Consider the following 12,378-nt stretch of genomic DNA (forward strand, 5'->3'; position numbering starts at 1 on the left):
GTAGAAGCAGACAGATGATCCGGTCATGGCGTTGTAGGCCAGTGCGAACGAGTAAGTTGCCCTCCACGTTGCAAGCCGGCGTGAATGCGTGAACCGGTCGCGCAGGTGGACGGGCGAGCCGTCCGTGACCTGAATGCCGCGGCATATCGATGTAGTCCATATCGCAAGGATGGCGGCCTATGCGCCTCTTCGTTGGGCAGCATGACACGCGTAAACACCGATGCAGAGAAGCCGGTGCACACTCCGCCTGTGGCATGGCATCACTGATGATTTTGATTGGCTGTGCAACCGGCAGGCAGTACCGTGTTCTTTTGTCTTCACGTATGAATTGGTGGATTGATTCCATGTACTAAGAGCAGCAACATAGCTTTTGTAATAGCTCCTCGATATCTGAAGTGAGTAACCAGAGGTACTCTATAGCACTTTTTTTTTACTCTGGCCATCACGTGGTCAGTAACCACTTTTTCCACTGCAGCCTCAGAACCAGAAGATAATATTCCCTCCATCCGGAATTACTTGTCGCATAAATGGATGAAAATGGATGTATCTAGAATTAAAATACATCTGAATACATTTATTTTTATGACAAGTATTTCCGAAGGGAGGGAGTGCTTGAGACTATTCCTTTTGCCCGACTGAACTTTTCCATTGCCATTCAGCTCGACGAGGACACGCACGTTTCTCTGTGGGCCTACCCAGCTCATCGCCTTACCCCGTGATCCTCATCCACACGTTCTCACCTAAACTCCTCATCAACAGTACCAGCACACCACTTTCTCTACATCTCATTTTCCTTCAAGTTTCGGTCATGCTGGCCGCACGCAGAGGCGGAGCAAAGAAGAGCTCGAACGTAGGCCTCGTTGGTAATTTGAGGCTGCAGCAGGAGCGCTCCAAACCGGCTCATGCCGACGGCGCTCATAGACAGGGCAGGCTGCGGGCAGACCCGACGAGGTAAAGCAGCAGAAAGAAACGACCGGCGCCTCATGGTGACGGCGGTTCAGAGTTGAGACCACGGCTATCGGCCAAGCCGGCAACAGCAGTGAAGGCAGGGCATCGCAGCACAATGGAAACAGCGCAGGCGACCCACAGGAGCGGCAGCAGGCAAAGGTTGCGCCAGGCAGTCCCTCGGCGGCGCTAGGCCGGCGGATGATGCGAGGGCGACACGGCAGTTCCGCTGAAGGTGGCATGAGTCCGGTTCGAGGCTGCATCAGCGGCGGTTTGAAAACAGAGCCACGGTGGTGGAGGCACGAGGCACCGGGCGGCCCAGTGGAAGGACGAGACGGCAGCGGTTTCGGAGCCGGAAACGACTCACAGCGGAGGAGAGGTTCGCGGCGGGTCATGGCGACTCACGGTAATAGTTGGGCAGGCCGGGTCACGGCGGCCGCGAGTCGACCGGGCCACTCGAAGTGAAGGGCGGAGGTCGAAACAGTGCTTGAGGTGCGCTGTGCTCGACGGCAGCGGGGCCGTGGAGGCAGAGCTAAACCGGCGGGCCATCCGGTGGCGGTTCAAGAACTGCCGGTTTGGAGGCGGAGTCGCGCGGCGGGAAGGCGGAATCGAGACTAGGCCGGGCTTGGCTCGGTGTTGGCCCTGAGCGAGGGACGGCCTGCGGCGGCAGGGTGGCTCGTGCCGCTGCTGGAAACGGGCGCGTACGACGGCGGCTCAACGCGGCAACTCAGGGTCGCGTGCGCAAGCTTACACGAAGGCGGCTGGGGGCAGCCACAGCGAAGCCGAAACGGCTTGGGTGCCGCGGCAACTACAGCGACTCGGAACGGAGTAGCCACAGAACAAAGGCAGACATCGTGGGGACGGCGGCTCTCCGTGGCAACTCGGCAACGCGAGGGCGGTCTTGAAGCGGGTCGGCTTGGCAAGGCTGCGGCCGGAGCTAACCACGGCGGAGGAGGCGGCCGGCAGCTCGGGGCCGAGTAATGAGAGGCGTAGCGCAGGGGGCTCAAGACGGTCCCCAGTAAGTAGAGGCGGAGCCGGTTTGAGGCGCGGCTGCGGCCATGCAGTGGCGGTTCGAAGGTGACGCCGGCGAGGTGAAACGGCGTGACGAGGCTGCGGAGGCCTGACGGCTGTGAACCGGTGGAGGCGACAGCGTTTGAAGCCGCGGCCGGGCGAGGCAATCTGTCGTAGCCTCGGGAACCAGACGAAGCGCGGGTGGCTCGCAGCGGAGAAGAAGCCGGCCCGGCATGGTTTGATGCTTGTCCGGTTCGTGGCCATTCTTGATGAATCCTAATCCATGTCTCCCTTGAAGTCTGATTCCGGGTCGATAAGGCAGGTGTTAAGAGCGTGACGAGGCTGCAGAGCCTGTCCAGCGCAGCCGCCACTCGAAGTGGATGCAAGCGGGGGCATCTTGCGGGATGCAGAGCGGAGAGAACCAACTCCAACGGCGGCTCGGAATAAGCCATGAAGGCAACTTGGAGTGGAGGATGGCTCGGAACGGCACGGTGGCTCCCGCGCGGCGGAGACCAGGCGGCGATCTGTTCATGGAGTCGTCGGAGCCCCAATCCGTCTCCGGGTTGTGACACCTTCTTTTTTTTTCTTTTTTTCATTTTTTTGACTTGACTTTGTATTATTTTTGGGAGTACCTAGAACTCATCTAGATGAGATATAATTTGGTCTCATTCACTTAAAAAATAAGAATATATAACATCTAGACGAGTTCTAGCAAAACTGATTATTTTTCTCTTCGATGGCTTATTGACTCGGACAGCCAACCAGCGGAATCAATTGATGCTTATCATGTAGCCTCTGCCGGTTTCGCTTTTGTATGATTCAAACCACGGAATAACCCGTTTGACTGTCTTCGGTTGATCTGACTGGAGCACAATGAAAAAATCATATCGATCTATGACAACTGCTCCAACTTAGTGGCCATAAAAACTGTTGTTGATTTCAGCGCAACCCACGGTCAGCCTGTTTGATTGGACCTTACCCCGTCAGCCTTTGGCGGTTTTCGAGGCGGCTTAACAAAAATCACAATGCGAATCCGGGTCATAACAACAGTCCGGTTTTGAAGCCTGCAGCGTAACCCTCCCAAACCTTAGACCTCATAGGTTATGAATCTGGATCAATGTCTTTGAAGTTGATCTTCCAAACCGGCTATTCTTCATCCGGAACAATTGTAAACTTCTCGATTCCTGAGATAAATCCCTTCAAGAACTCAACACCATCGTGCGCGTGCCCCATGGTGGGCGCCAACTGTCGTGGAATTGTCACGTCGGATGTCCTAGCGGAAGGACTTAGTCGTGAGGCCAATGCATCTATGTAGTATCTTGAGAGGGGTTGAGCGGAATCGAGAAACGCAACACAAGACGAGGATTTAGACAGTTTCGGGCCCCGGGAAACATCGTCCGGTAACAACCCTACATGTTGTTTGAGGCTAGATCTCATTATTATCACGAGGGAGTCGCTGTAAACCGGCTCTCCTTTAATTGTGTCTAGCCCTAGAGATTGTTGTTTTCTTCTCCCTCTTTGGGGAGCGCTGCCCCTCCTTATATAAGTTAAAGGGGCGGGTTACATGTAGAGTCCATCTCGGACTAAGACTTAAACTATTTTGACTTCCCTTCCTGGGCTTCTTAACGTCTGCCGGTTTAACATTGTCTGTCGGTTTAACATTGTCTGTCGGTTTAACATTATCTGTAGGGTTATGATTGACTTAACACCTGCCGGTGCTACCATCTGTCTTAACTCTGCCGGTTTAACACTCGCTGGTTTACCGTCTTTCTTAGCCATCTGTCTTAACTCTCCGCCGGTTTACCAAATCCCAGCCGGTTTACAACTCCAGCTGGGTCATACCGCGGGGTATATCCCCGACACCGGCTAGGGGATAAGGCGTTGCCCTTGTATCAGATGATGAAGAAAACATATGGTTTTGTTTGGAGCGATGCGGCAAACTCTGCTTTTGAAGATCTGAAGACACAGCTTGCTGAGCAGCCGGTCCTTGCTGCTCCAGTTGAGAAAGAGTCATTGTTATACATAGCCACCAACTCACGCCCTGTTAGTGTGGCTATTGTGGTGGAGCGCAAGGAGGCTGGCAAGGAACATCCGATTCAACGGCCGGTTTACTACGTCAGCGAGGTGTTAATTGAATCCAAGCAACGATATCCACATTGGCAGAAGCTCGTGTATGGGGTGTTCATGGCGAGCCGGAAGTTTATACATTATTTTCAGGATCATCCAATCACTGTGGTTAGCTCTGCTCCTTTGGGAGACATCATTCAAAACAGAGAAGCCACTAGACGAGTCGCCAAGTGGGCCATTGTTGGGTCTCATGCATTGAAGTATGTACCACGTACTGCAATTAAATCTCAAGCACTAGTGGACTTCATTAATGACTAGGCAGAGATGCAGATGCCAGAATAAAAGCCAGACAACACGTATTGGACTATTCATTTTGATGGGTCCAGACAGTTGGAAGGCTCGGGGGCTGGAGTTGTTTTAACCTCTCCTCGGGGTGACAAATTTTGTTATGTGTTACGGCTGATGTTTCCTTGCACTAACAACGCAACAGAGTATGAAGCCTTGCTCCACGGTCTTCGACTGGCAAAAGAGATGAGTTTGAGCCGGGTCAGATGTCTTGGTGACTCATATTTAGTTGTTCAACAGGTATCAGGCAAGTGGGATTCCAAGGATTCTTTCATGGCAGCTTATCGTCGGGAGGTTGATGATGTTGCAGGGCATTTTGAAGGTTATCAGATGGAGCACATTGACCGTAGGAAGAATGAAGCGGCTGATACTTTAATACGGTTGGGGTCTCAGTGTAAGCCGGTACCACCTAATACCTTTTTGGATGTTTTGCATAACCCGTCTGTCTAGTTGCCCACAGAAGAAGATTTAGCTGTTCCTGAATCGGAGGCGCAGTTGGTGGCGGCTCTTCATGTCATCCCAGATTGGACAGTGTCGTTCTTGGCTTACATGACCCGAGGAGAGTTGCCAGCGGATGAGACTCTGGCTCGATAGATAACCCGATGGTCTAAGTCAATGACGATTTCAGATGGAGAATTATACCATCGCAACGTCTCTGGAGCGTTTCAGCGGTGTGTTTCCCTCGAAGAAGGCCAAGAAATACTTCGCGAGATACATGAAGGCGATTGTGGTCATCACGCCGAGTCAAAATCTCTGGTGGCCAAGGCTTTTCGTCATGGTTTTTACTGGTTGACAGCTCACGCTAATGCAGAGGATTTGGTCAGCAGATGTGATGGATGTCAAAAGTTCGCACGGCGAGCACATGTGCCGGCTCAAGAGCTCCGGATGATTCCAATCACTTGGTCGTTTGCGGTCTGGGGGCTTGACATGGTGGGACCTTTTAAAAGGTCTAGGATAAAAAGACACATCTCTTTGTGGCAGTTGATAAATTCACTAAGTGGGTTGAGGCGGAGCCAGTAAGTAAGTGTGACGCGGCCACGGCGGTTCAGTTCATGAAAAAGGTGATCTTCCATTTTGGTTTTTCCACACAGCATTATCACTGATAATGGCACTAATCTGTCCCAAGGGGCTATGGAGGAGTTTTGTCAACGTGAGCATATCCGGCTTGATGTTTCTTCCGTAGCTCATCCTCAGTCCAATGGTCAAGCTGAGAGAGCGAATCAGGAAATTTTAAAGGGTCTCAAGCCCCGGCTTATGGTTCCCCTGCAGTGCACGCCGGGTTGTTGGGTAGAGGAATTACCCTCGGTGCTGTGGAGTATCAACACCACACCGAACAGGTCCACAGGTTACACAGCCTTTTTCATGGTGTATGGTGCAGAAGCAGTGCTGCCTAGTGACATCCGTCATGACTCGCCCCGTGTGGCGGCTTATGTTGAAGCTAATAATGAACAAGCCAGACAGGATGCACTTGACTTATTAGATGAAGAAAGAGACTTAGCAGCGGCTCGATTAGCAATTTATCAACAGGACCTGCGCCGTTATCACAACTGCCGGGTTAAGTCCAGGACTTTCCAGGAAGGGGACCTGGTGCTCCAGCTCATCCAGGATCTGTCAGATGCACACACGTTATCTCCACCTTGGGAGGGACCCTTTGTGGTCAGCAAGAACTTAAACAACGGGTCGTATTACCTCATTGATGTTCGAGAGCACAAAGACTCACGTAAGTCGGAGGAGGAGACCCGCCGGCCGTGGAACATTGCTCAACTTCGACCATACTACACTTGAGCCACCGGCTCTCATCATGTACATACTTTAACATTGTATATACCATGATCAGCAATAAAGTAAGACCATCGGTCTCTTTTTTTTAAAGATTATGCATCTTTGTTATTTCTTATTTTCCAATGACTATTAAGGAGCTGATCATATTTGAATCCAGTTTAACCTTTTTTGGTCCAGCTTATGATCGTATTCGAATCTAGCTGCAATATCCTGGTCACTTGGGGGCTTCCTGTTCAAACATAGGTCGTATTCGAACCAAAGAGAACATAGCTGTCATAACCCTCTTGATCGGCTCAAGGCCAAACTCACTTGGGGGCTTCTTGATCGTATCTGAATCATAGCTTAACCCCTTTTGGGTCCGACTTGGATCGTATTCGAATCAGGGTCGTTAAAACCTCTCAAGGTCATTTGGGGGCTTCCTGTTCAAACATAGGTCGTATTCGAACCAAAGAGAACATAGATGTCAGTACCCTCTTGATCGGCGCAACGCCAAAGCCACTGGGGGCTATATGGTCGTATTCGAACCAAAGAGAACATAGCTGTCGGTACCCTCTTGATCGGTGCAACGCCAAAGCCACTAGGGGCTATATGGTCATATTCGAACCTTAGCTTAACCCCTTTGGTCCGGTTTACTGATCGTATTCGAATCAGAAGCCACCAACCTTTAAACATAAGGTTAAATTGTACTTGTTACCTGTTATTTGCCTTTTAGTTTTTTGTTGTATCAATTCCACAAATAATTAGTGTGATCTTCTTCACCGGCTTGTTTATTTGACAACAAGGCCACCAAGATATGATGATCATTAAGTATTCAGAGGCATTGACTTCTCAGAAAGATTGAGTTATCAACTTCATTACCCGGGTTATTCAAGCCGGTGGTCTAAGGATCAAAGGTACAAGTATGGCTATAATTTATACGCAATTGCCTGCTGCATTAACCAAAGGGTTAGCTTCAGCCCTTGTCCTTTATTTATATTTGTTTATGTTTTCTATTATGGTAAACATATTGGCTATAAGCCGGGTGTTTTAACCCGTTCGGTTCTAAGCCACCAAGCCAGTCTTTTTTCTTGTATCTACAGGAACAGAGTTAAAGTGTTGCAGAAATAATCATCAAATATGATGCATATGTTGCCATCAGGAAATACGGAGTCACACACAGTGTTTTATGCACAATGGCATAGGCAAGGTATTTAGTGTTTTCATAGCTAAACTATTACAAGGCTTTTTATAAGACAATGAAGATGGTCATTACTCCTCCCTCGCCGGTTCACCGCCCTCTGTTGACTAGAAGTTGGGTTTTGACCAGTCAAAACCATTCACAGCGACAAATTCGGCTTCTTCATCGATCAGGCCGGCCGGGTCAACTTCCGGGGCAAATGTATTTTCTCTTACAGGCGGGATCAAATCTGTCACCTTGTACGAGGGAGTCGCCATCTTCTTATTTTCAACATCAAAACCCAGCTGGTATTTGTCGATGTTGGTGACATCTCCAAGGGTAGTTGCCTGAGGTCGGACTCCGCGCACGCAAGCCATGAAGTCCTCCTGCTCAAAGGGAGATCCGTCTTCCTTCACGGTGGGATAGCCTCTGGCCACGTCCGCCGGGTCTAGGTTTGGCACCGAAGCCTTGGAGTCTCTCAGGGCAGTCAAAGCTCCGGCTCGCGCATAGGAGCGCTTCACTTCTTGAAATCTGGCAGGCAAGATTGACAGTTTCTTCAAGACATCGCTGAGCCGGTTGGGTCGTTGATTGGCAGGAGAGATGGCGGCAAGTGCCCGTTGTGCGCCAATATACAGTTGTTCTACTAAGGTGTACACTGCCTTCAGTTTAATCAAAGGATCTTGGCTCAGGTTTTTGCTTCGTGGGCCTGCACATATTTTATACACAAAGTCAGATGGAGGCTTATATTCCGGATCAGCAAAGGAGTACACAGGATTGCAGATAGACGGCTTACCAAAGACGGCGGCCACCATTTGAGACACCCGGCCCTTTAAACCGTTCAGTTCTGTCGAAACCTCTTCAAGGGCTGCTTCGGCCTTCTCGGCGCGTTGTGTCAGAAGTGTTTTTTCCTCTTCCCAGGTTTCCTTCTTGGCAGCGAAGCTGGTCTTTAAATTTTCCGTCTCAGAAAGACTTATTTGCAGTTTGGAGTTAGCAGACTTGATTTTTGATTCCTGGCCTGCTAGCCGGGTCTTCGCATCAGTCAACTGTGAGTTTAGTTCAGATAAGGCATTCTACAAGAAAACATACTCAGATGAGTCAAGGTTTTGCTCAAAGGTGCAAACATCACAATTCAAGTCTCAAGTACTTTACAAAAAACCACTTGACACTTGGGGGCTAATGTATGCCAAAAAAAATTTATGACTCTACAGACATACTTTAAGTCCCAGGTACTTTACAAAGTAACAGCACTTGGCACTTGGGGGCTAATGTATGCAGTTCAGCAAGTTTCTCAAGGTTAAGCCGGAGTATTAAGTCCTTTGAATATGGTACAAAAAAATTTAAAGTACCGGCTCATTTATGATCAAAAGGAACCAGCCCTTGGGGACTACAGGTGAAGCTTTGTTCTATTTTAGTGAATTCAAAGTTTCAAAGGTAAAGGTCTTGGCCTATATTATAAAGTCTACAGATCATTCTGGTTCTCTCATAATCTGAAGACTTGGGGGATGGAGGAATATAGATAAGCCGGAAGAACGTACCTCGTATTTCAACTGCAACTGTTTGACCATTTCGATCTCGGAGTCGCGACTGGAGTGCACATGGCTGAGATAGCCGGATAAAATATCGTTGGCATTTAGATGGTCGTAATTGGCAACATCAAAGCGCACTTTCTGCCTCTCCAATGCCTCTTGTTTTGCAGTACACCGAGCCAGCACGGTTGGATTCCCTGGCTCAATAAAACGGCTCTCGGTGATCTGAACATCTTGTGCAGACGGTGATGGCAGGTTCGTTGAGCTTGATGGTCCAGTTGCGAAAGGATTCACGGTGGTTTCATCAAACGACGGCTCAGGAGGATTTGCTTCTGCATCGACAGGCGGGTCTTCTGGAGCGTCAGTTAATGGAGGGGAAGGTGGCCTGGCTGGGTCAGATGCAAGGATTGGCGGGTCTTCCGCCGATTTAACTGCCTTTGCCTTCTTGGACTTAGCTTGGCCACTAAGAGAAATATTGCAGGACTGTCAGTTCAAAGATACAATTCGAACAACCCGGAAAAAAAGGAGGATTTTTCATTACCCAGGGGCGGTCTTGAAGGCCGGAAATTGGGTCTGCGATGAGTCGCCAGAAGAGCGAGACACCTCCTGAAAAGATAAAATAAAGTTAAAGTAATGTAAGGGAAAGGATCCATTAAACGGAGTTAAGGACAAAAGAAGTAAACCTCATTCCGGCGCTTCTGAGGAGTTTGTTGAAGAACAACAGCCGGTTCGTCTTCTGTCCGGGCTTGACGGTGGCTCTCATGTTGCTGCTTTTTCAAAATAAAGTTGGGATCCAAGTGCGCTAAAGGGTTAGAAAACCTTACTTTACGGATCACTCATCGAATTTTTTGTCTTGGCAAGGGCTCTGAGTCGGAGGAAATGATAGTTACCTCTTCTTCCACGGCCTGACTGGCCCCAGTGTCATCCTGGAAATGAATAGTGTCAATAAGACTATTAAAAAGTTGGCCAAGGGAGTCAAGGGCTACCTCCGACCCAGAAGTATCTTCAAGTCTCATCCAGTCTTCGGCAGTGTTCTTATTCTTCTTTTTTGACCTCCGGGTCGTTTTCTTGGCGTTTATGGCTACGGCTCTTGCTTTCTTGGCAGCCTCGTGGTCATATTTAACTTTCCAAAAGTCAGAATTGGCCTGCAGACAGGTAAAAATGAAAAGTCAGGTAAGTATTAAACAAAACGGCTGGGAAAGGTACAAAGCAGAGAGTTCAGAATATTCTTACTTCTGGCACCGGGTTAAGCTTGCCGTGCCTCCACCATATTGCAATCTTCGTATTTCCCGTTCACCAGAAGGGTTGACATTGAGACAATATCTTCTTCTGTTAATTGAACGGGGCTATGACGAAGAGAATCATCCAGGCCTCCACCATACTCATACATCAGTTTTGATCGACGGCTTAGAGGGATGACCCGCCAGGAGATCCAGCAGCGGGTCAGATCAACTCCAGTTAACCCGTTCCCTAACAGAGCATTAATCCTTTTGATGGATGGTATCAGCTTTCTACGATCAGCGGCAGTGAGTTTGTCAGGAAGCATGAACTTGGAGTCAAGACGTTCGGGGCGATAACCCGGCAGTGGCTTCTCGTTTGCCGGTGAAATGTCTTGGCAGTAAAACCAAGTCTGATTCCAGCCTTTTGGATGACTCGGCAAGACTATGAGGGGGGAGACAGCGCCCTGCTGGCGTTGAATTGAGATGCCTCCAAGCTCTAAGCTAAGGCCATTGGTGCACTCGTTCTGCCGGTTCAGATAAAAGTATTCTCTAAACAGCTCCACGGTCGGCTTGTTGGGGAACGTTGCAGAAAACAAAAAATTTCCTACGGTTTCACAAAGATCCATCTATGATTTCATCTAGCAACGAGTGATTGGATTGCATCTACATACCTTTGTAGATCACGCGCGGAAGCATTCAAAGAACAGGGATGAGGAAGACGTACTCGACGTGATCCAAATCACCGGAGATCCTAGCGCCGAACGGACGGCACCTCCGTGTTCAACACACGTACGGACAGCGTGACATCTCCTCCTTCTTGATCCAGCAAGGGGGGAGGAGATGTTGATGAAGATCCAGCAGCACGACGGCGTGGTGGTGGATGCAGGGCGTCACAGCAGCAGGGCTTCGCCGTATACTGCGAGAGAGAGGTGTAGCAGGGGAGAGGGAGGCGCCAAGACTCAAGGTGTGGCTGCCCCCTCCCTCCCCCCCCCCTTTATATAGGCTCACCTAGGGGGGCGCCGGCCCTAGGAGATGGGATCTCCTAGGGGGGCGGCGGCCAAGGGTGGAGTAGCCACCAAGGCAAGGTGGGGCACCCTCCCACCCCTAGGGTTTCAACCCTAGGCGCATGGGGTGGGCCTAGGGGGGCGCACCAGCCCACTATGGGCTGGTTTCCCTCCCCACTTTGGCCCATGGGGCCCTCTGGGATGGGTGGCCCCACCCGGTGGACCCCCGGGACCCTTCCGGTGGTCCCGGTACAATATCGGTGACCCCGAAACTCTCCCGATGGCCGAAACTGCACTTCCTATATATAATTCTTTACCTCCGGACCATTCTGGAACTCCTTGTGACCTCCAGGATCTCATCCGGGACTCCGAAAAACTTTCGTGTTACTGCATATTCATATCTCTACAACCCTAGCGTCACCGAACCTTAAGTGTGTAGACCCTACGGGTTCGGGAGACATGTAGACATGACCGAGACGGCTCTCCGGTCAATAACCAACAGCGGGATCTGGATACCCATGTTGGCTCCCACATGCCCCTCGATGATCTCATCGGATGAACCACGATGTCGAGGATTCAAGCAACCCCGTATACATTTCCCTTTGTCAATCGGTACGATACTTGCCCGAGATACGATCGTCGATATCCCAATACCTCGTTCAATCTCGTTACCGGCAAGTCACTTTACTCGTACCGTAATGCACGATCCCGTGACCAGACACTTGGTCACCTTGAGCTCATTGTGATGATGCATTACCGAGTGGGCCCAGAGATACCTCTCCGTCATACGGAGTGACAAATCCCAGTCTTGATCCGTGTCAACCCAACAGACACTATGATGATGCATTACCGAGTGGGCCCAGAGATACCTCTCCGTCATACGGGTGACAAATCCCAGTCTTGATCCGTGTCAACCCAACAGACACTTTCGGAGATACCCGTAGTATACCTTTATAGTCACTCCAGTTACGTTGTGACGTTTGGTACACCCAAAGCACTCCTACGGTATCCGGGAGTTACACGATCTCATGGTCTAAGGAAAAGATACTTGACATTGGAAAAACTCTAGCAAACGAACTATACGATCTTGTGCTATGTTTAGGATTGGGTCTTGTCCATCACATCATTCTCCTAATGATGTGATCCCGTTATCAATGACATCCCCATGTCCATAGCCAGGAAACCATGACTATCGATTGATCAACGAGCTAGTCAACTAGAGGCTCACTAGGGACACATTGTGGTCTATGTATTCACACATGTATTACGATTTCCGGATAATACAATTAAAGCATGAATAATAGACAATTATCATGAACAAG

The 12,378-nt window shown here is 49.8% G+C and overlaps 1 long non-coding RNA gene across 1 annotated transcript; it reads left to right on the top strand.

The window, feature by feature from the left end:
- The first annotated feature begins 680 nt into the window (after positions 1-680).
- LOC125536292 lies at positions 681-2,687 on the top strand. Its single transcript, XR_007294984.1, has 2 exons — positions 681-2,208; positions 2,279-2,687. It is a non-coding gene; the product is annotated as an uncharacterized LOC125536292 (long non-coding RNA).
- The last annotated feature ends 9,691 nt before the right edge of the window (positions 2,688-12,378 follow it).

Source organism: Triticum urartu, chromosome 1 (genome assembly GCF_003073215.2).
Source record: "Triticum urartu cultivar G1812 chromosome 1, Tu2.1, whole genome shotgun sequence".
Classification (NCBI taxonomy): Eukaryota; Viridiplantae; Streptophyta; class Magnoliopsida; order Poales; family Poaceae; genus Triticum; species Triticum urartu.